Source organism: Arachis stenosperma, chromosome 4, assembly GCF_014773155.1.
Source record: "Arachis stenosperma cultivar V10309 chromosome 4, arast.V10309.gnm1.PFL2, whole genome shotgun sequence".
NCBI lineage: Eukaryota > Viridiplantae > Streptophyta > Magnoliopsida > Fabales > Fabaceae > Arachis > Arachis stenosperma.
In genome coordinates, this window is record NC_080380.1 from 74,831,158 (window position 1) to 74,838,353 (window position 7,196).

Consider the following 7,196-nt stretch of genomic DNA (forward strand, 5'->3'; position numbering starts at 1 on the left):
AGTGGCGTAATTGCGCCTGTGTTTGGTCCAGGTATTTTTTCATAGTTGGGTCTTTGGCCTGGTAGCTTCCATTTACTTGTGACGTGACGACCTGGGAGTCGCTGAAGATCATAATTCTCTGGGCTCCGACCTCTTCGGCTAGTTTTAGACCTGCTAGTAGGGCCTCGTATTCGGCTTGGTTGTTTGAAGCCTGGAACTCGAATTTTAGGGATAGTTCTATCCGCGTTCCTTGGTCGCTTTCGAGTATAACCCCGGCTCCGCTTCCTGTTTTGTTTGAGGACCCGTCGACATACAGATTCCATGAGAGTGGGGTTCCAGGGGTCTCAGTGTATTCTGCGATGAAGTCGGCTAGATACTGAGATTTTATGGCAGTCCGGGCTTCATAGTGGAGGTCGAACTCGGACAGTTCCACTGCCCATTTGCAGTATTTTATCGCCGCGCTAGTTTTTGGTCGCCTTTTAGGGTAGCGATTCCTTTTGCGGTAGGGAATTTCATACAGAGGTGTGGGGTCGAGACTATAGCTGCCAGTCTGTTTAGGGTTGGTCGCCCAATGAGGGCATTGTATGCTGAAGTGACGTCGACTATAATGTAGTCGATGCTTAATGTTTTAGATTGCTCGCCTCTTCCAAAGGTAGTGTGTAGCGAGATGTATCCTAAGGGATGGATCGGGGTGTCCCCTAGCCCAAATAGGTCGGTGGGATAGGCCTTTAGCTCTTTCTCTTCAAGTCCGAGCTTGTCGAAGGCCGCTTTGAATAGGATATCTGCTGAGCTTCCCTGGTCAATCAGGGTTCGATGTAAGTTGGCGTTTGCTAGGATAATGGTGATTACCATTGGATCGTCGTGCCCGGGTATTATCCCTTGAGCATCTTCTCGGGTAAATGAGATAGTAGGTAATTCGGGCAGGGGACTGTCTTCTCGGACGTGATAGACTTCTTTGAGGTGTCTTTTTTGCGAGGATCTGGATGTTCCTCCGCCTGCAAAACCTCCATTTATCATGTGAACATGTCTTTCAGGGGTTCGCGGGGTTTGTTCGGCCCGATCTTCGTTGTCTCCCCGCCTTCTCTTTCTGGTCTCTTCTCCTTTCTCTGCTATGTATCTGTCGAGTTTTCCTTCTCTGGCTAGCTTTTCTATAACGTTTTTTAGGTCGTAGCAGTCGTTAGTAGAATGTCCGTAGAGCTTGTGATATTCACAGTATTCGGACCGATCTCTTCCCGCTCTCTTGTGTTTTAGCGGTCGGGGCGGTGGGATCTTTTCGGTGTGGCATACTTCTCTGTAGACGTCTACTAGGGAGACTCGGAGGGGGGTGTAGTTGTGGTACTTCCGTGGCTTGTCCGAGTTGGGGTCTTCTTTCTTCTTCTGTTCCCGATCCCGATCTCGGAGTGGGTAGGTTGATTCCTTCCTAGAAGAGTCTCTTAGCTGGGAGGTTTCCTCCATGTTGATATATTTTTCTGCCCGCTCTTGCATCTCGTATAGGGAGGTCGGGTATCGTTTGGATAGGGATTGGCTAAATGGTCCTTCTTTTAGGCCGTTTGCTAGTCCCATGATGGCTGCTTCAGTGGGCAAGTGTTGTATGTCCAGGCAGGCTTTGTTGAATCGCTCCATGTATTCTCGGAGAGTTTCTTGGTTACCTTGCTTGATCCCGAGTAGACTGGGGGCATGTTTTGTCTTGTCCTTTTGAATAGAGAACCTTGTTAGGAATTTTTTGGTCAGGTCTTCGAAGCTGGTGATTGATCTTGGTGGCAGATTATCGAACCACTTCATGGCTGACTTGGTGAGAGTGGTGGGGAAGGCTTTGCACCGAATTGCGTCGGAGGCGTCGACTAGGTACATTCTGCTTCTGAAGTTGCTGAGGTGATGACTGGGATCGGTGGTGCCGTCGTAGAGGTCCATATCGGGTGGTTTGAAGTTTCGCGGTACCTTCTCCTTCATGATCTCTCGCGTGAAGGGATCATGGTTGCTTTCGGGGGTGGAGCCGCGTTCTGTTCGGTCTTTCAGGTTGGCCTCTATTTTCCGCAGTTTTTCTTCTAATTCTCTGCGCTTTCGAGTCTCCCTTCTCAGATCTTGTTCAGTTTCTTTCTGCTTATTTATGTCCTCTTCGAGTTGTTTCAGTCGGTCTTGTTGTGCCCGGACTGTTTCTAGAATCTCCGAGTTCTTCTCTTTTTCGGAATTTTGTGGATCTTTGTTTGGGAGTGATGTCTTTGGGCGATTCTGTTTGTTTCCTCCTGGAGTGCGTGGTGATAGAGGGCTGTCCGGTCGTTCTCCGGTGTCAATTTCGTCCTCTTGTTCAGATGCAGCGTGGTCATTGTTGAGAGGGTCGTCCGCCATGATAGAGGGATGACTTCCAGGTTCCCCGGCAACGGCGCCAATGTTCCGAGGGTTACCTGAAACGTGTAGCTCGGTCGTCTGGTGAGGCCCGAGGTGGGGGTTCAGGGACCCGAGCTTGATGTGCGGAGTGGTTGGTGGTTGTACCTGCAATGACACTCCGATGCTTAAGTTAGCATGGGTCCAAGCAGATATGTGTAGAATGTGGAATGAATCTCATACCTGGGTGCTCCAGTGTATTTATAGTAGTTGGCCGTGATTTTCCCTGGATAAGATATTCTTATCTTATCTTATCTTTTTGGGAGTTTTATCTCTATCTTTGTGGAACCGCCTTTTCTGGGCCCTTTCGGCCTTTAGGCTTTGGGCTGCGTTCCTTTTGATGGGCCTTCCTTTGCTTCATTTGTCCGAGGTCCGACCTTTAGGCGTGGGCCTTAGGACGAGGTCGGACCTTTTATGGATTTGCCGAGTTGGAGGAGCCCGGTCAGGGTATGAACACCAAGTTAAGAGAACGAACTAGAATGACGAAGTCTTGATGAGGAAATAACTATTCTCAATGTTCCAATGCTAAGACCAATTGAAAATTAAATTCTAAAACCTAAAGAGAAAAACCTAGAGGAGGAGTGAAAACTAGATCTAAAACTAAAATCTGTGTAGAATGAATGTTGTCTCTGTTTCTGCATGTTTTCTGGCTCTAGTCTGCTGTTCTGGGCCGAAAACTGGGTCGAAATCAGGTCTAAAATCGCCCCTAGTGAATTCTGCAGATTATGCAGATCGCACATGTCACGCGATCGCGTCACCCATGCGGACGCGTCACTCGCACTTTTCCATGCCACGCGTCTGCGTCGTCCACGCTACCGCGTCGCTTGAGCTTTTCCAATCCGCGCGGCCGCGTGAGCCATGTGACCACGTCACTGTTATTTGCTCCCCTTCGCGCGGTCGCGTGAGTCATGCGACCGCGTCACTTCTCGCTGGTTATCTCCTCAAATTCTTGTGTTCCTTCTATTTTTGCCAGCTTCTTTTCCAATCTCCCATTCATTCATGCCTTGTAATGCCTGAAACACTCAACACACAGATCACGGCATCGAATGGAATAAAGGAGAATTAAAAATACATAATTAAAGTCTCTAAGAAGCAGTTATCAACCATGTAATAAATTCAGGAAGGAAATCTAAATGCATGCTAATTTAATGAATAAGTGGGTAAGGATCATGATAAAACCACACAATTAAACACAATATAAACCATAAAATAGTGGTTTATCATGACTCCACATGATCATGATGCTAATAAAACACAAAAGAACAATAAAATAAAAGATAAAATTAGATAAATAAAAATTGGGTTGCCTCCTAATAAGCGCTCCTTTAATGTCACTTAGCTTGACAGTGGGCTCTCATGGAGCCTCACAGGTGATCAGGTCAATGTTGTAGACTCCGAACACCAAACATAGAGTTTGAATGTGGGGATTCAACACCAAACTTAGAGTTTGGCTGTGACCTCCCAACACCAAACTTAGAGTTCGATTGTGGGGGCTTTATTTGACTCTGTATTGAGAGAAGCTTTTCATGCTTCCTCTCCATGGTTGCAGAGGAGTATCCTTGAGCTTTAAACACAAGATAGTCCCCATTCAATTGAAGGACTAGCTCTCCTCTGTCAACATCAATCACAGCTCCTGCTGTGGCTAGGAAGGGTCTTCCAAGGATGATGCATTCATCCTCCTCCTTCCCATTGTCTAAGATTATGAAATCAGCAGGGATGTAAAGGCCTTTAACCTTTACTAACACGTCCTCTACCAATCCATAAGCTTGTCTTACTGACTTGTCTGCCATCTATAATGAGAATGTGGTAGGCTGTACCTTAATGATCCCCAGCTTCTCCATTACAGAGAGTGGCATAATATTTATCCCTGACCCTAGGTCACAAAGAGCCTTGTTAAAGGTCATGGTGCCTATGGTACAGGATATTAAGAATTTACCAGGATCTTGTTTCTTTTGAGGTAAAGTTTGCTGAACCTATGTATCTAGTTCACTAATGAGCAAGGGAGGTTCATCTTCCCAAGTCTCATTACCAAACAACTTGGCATTCAGTTTCATGATAGTTTCTAGATATTGAGCAACTTGCTCTCCAGTTACATCTTCATGCTCTTCAGAGGAAGAATAGTCTTCAGAGCTCATGAATGGCAGAAGGAGGTTTAATGGGATCTTTATGGTCTCTATATGACCTTCAGATTCCTTTGGGTTCTCAATAGGGAACTCCTTCTTGCTTGAGAGACGTCCCATGAGGTCTTCCTCATTGGGATTCACGTCCTCTCCTTCCTCTCTAGGTTCGGCCATGTTGATTATGTCAATGGCCTTGCACTCTCTTTTTGGATTCTCTTCAGTATTACTTGGGAGAGTACTAGGAGGGGTTTCAGTGACTTTCTTACTCAGCTGGCCCACTTGTGTCTCCAAATTTCTGATGGATGACCTTGTTTTACTCATGAAACTTAAAGTGGCCTAAGATAGATCAGAGACTATGTTTGCTAAGTTAGAGGTGCTCTGCTCAGAATTCTCTGTCTGTTTCTGAGAAGATGATGGAAAAGGCTTGCTATTGCTGAGCCTATTTCTTCCACCATTATTAAAGCCTTGTTGAGGCTTTTGTTGATCCTTCCATGAGAAATTTGGATGATTTCTCCATGAAGAATTATAGGTGTTTCCATAAGTTTTACCCATGTAATTTACCTCTGCTATTGCAAGGTTCTCAGGATCATAAGCTTCTTCTTCAGAAGATGCCTCTTTAGTACTGTTGGATGCATTTTGCCATCCATTCAGACTATGAGAAATCATGTTGACTTGCTGAGTCAACATTTTATTCTGAACCAATATGGCATTCAGAGCATTAATCTCAAGAACTCCCTTCCTCTGAGGGGTCCCATTATTCACAGAATTCCTCTCAGAAGTGTACATGAATTGATTATTTGCAACCATGTCAATAAGTTCTTGAGCTTCTGCAGGCATTTTCTTTAGGTGAATGGATCCACCTGCAGAATGGTCCAGTGACATCTTAGAGAACTCAGATAGACCATAATAGAATATATCCAGAATGGTCCATTCTGAAAGCATGTTAGAAGGACACTTTTTGGTCATCTGCTTGTATCTTTCCCAAGCTTCATAGAGGGATTCACCATCTTTTTGTTTGAAGGTCTGAACATCCACTCTAAGCTTGCTCAGCTTTTGAGGAGGAAAGAACTTAGCCAAGAAGGCCGTGACCAGCTTATCCCATGAGTCCGGGCTATCTTTAGGTTGTGAGTCCAACCATGTTCTAGCTTTATCTCTTACAGCAAAAGGGAAAAGTATGAGCCTGTAGACTTCAGCATCTACTCCATTAGTCTTAACAGTCTCACAGATCTACAAGAACTCAGTTAAAAACTGGTAGGGATCTTCTGATGGAAGTTCATGGAACTTGTAGTTCTATTGTATTGGAGCAACTAGTTGAGGTTTCAGCTCAAAATTGTTTGCTCCAATGGCAGGGATTGAGATGCTTCTTCCATCAAACTTGGAAGTAGGTGTAGTATAGTCACCAAGCATCCTCCTTGCATTATTGTTGTTGGGTTCGACTGCCATATCCTTTTCTTGTTCGAAAATTTTAATAAGGTTGTCTCTAGATTGTTGTATTTTAGCTTCTCTCAGTTTCCTCTTCAGAGTCCTTTCAAGTTCAGGATCAGCTTCAACAAGAATGCCTTTTTCCTTATTCCTGCTCATATGAAAAAGAAGAGAACAGAAAAGGAAGAGGAATCCTCTATGTCACAGTATAGAGATTCCTTTATGTTAGTAGAAGAAGAAAGGAATAGAAGAAGGAAAAGAGTTAAGAATCCAAACACAAGGGGGAAGATAGGTTCGAATTCTTGAGATGAAGAGAAGTGTTAGTAAATAAATGAATAAATAGAAGAAGATGAGAGAGGGAGAAATTCGAAAATAAATTTTAAAAAATAATTTAGTGATTTTTGAAAATTAAGAGAAGAAAAACAATTAAAATTAAAATTTAAAATAATTAATTAATTAAGAAAATTTTTGAAAAAGAGGGAAGTGATTTTCGAAAATTAGAAAGAGAAAGGTGGTCAGGTGGTTTTGAAAAAGATAAAAAACAAACAAAAAGTCAATTAGTTAGTTGAAAAAGATTTGAAAATCAATTTTGAGAAGATAAAAAGTTAGAAAAGATATTTTGAAATTAAAATTTTTTTGAAAAGGATAAAAAGATATGATTGAAAAAGATTTAATTAAAAAGATATGATGGAAAAGATATTTTGAAAAAGATTTAATTTTTAAAATCAAAATTTATTACTTGACTAACAAGAAACTAAAAGATATGATTCTAGAATTTAACGATTGAACCTTTCTTAACAAGAAAGTAACAAACTTCAAATTTTTGAATGCTTGGACACTATGAATGCAAAAGTGCATATGAAAAACAACTAAAGACACAAAACAAGAAAATTTAAAGATCAAACAAGAAGACTTATCAAGAACAACTTAAAGATCATGAAGAACACATGCATGAATTTTGGAAAAATGCAAAAGTTTTTAAAACATGCAATTGACACCAAACTTAAAAATTAACTCAAGACTCAAATAAGAAACACAAAAATATTTTTAATTTTATGATTTTATTAATTTTTTTGGATATTTTTTTCGAAAATTTATTTTTTTGAAAAACAAAAACAAAGAAAAATTTTTTGAAAGATTTTAAAATTACCTAATCTGAGCAACAAGATGAACCGTCAGTTGTCCATACTCGAACAATCCCCGGCAACGGCGCCAATAACTTGGTGCACGAAATTGTGATCATCAACAATGGCTCCAATGACTTGGTGCTCTCAAACGTGAATCACACTTTGT

The 7,196-nt window shown here is 42.1% G+C and overlaps 1 non-coding gene across 1 annotated transcript; it reads left to right on the forward strand.

Moving 5' to 3' along the window:
* Positions 1-5,417: 5,417 nt before the first annotated feature.
* Positions 5,418-5,525, forward strand: LOC130978558 (small nucleolar RNA R71). The gene has a single exon (XR_009086182.1). It is a non-coding gene; the product is annotated as a small nucleolar RNA R71 (small nucleolar RNA).
* The last annotated feature ends 1,671 nt before the right edge of the window (positions 5,526-7,196 follow it).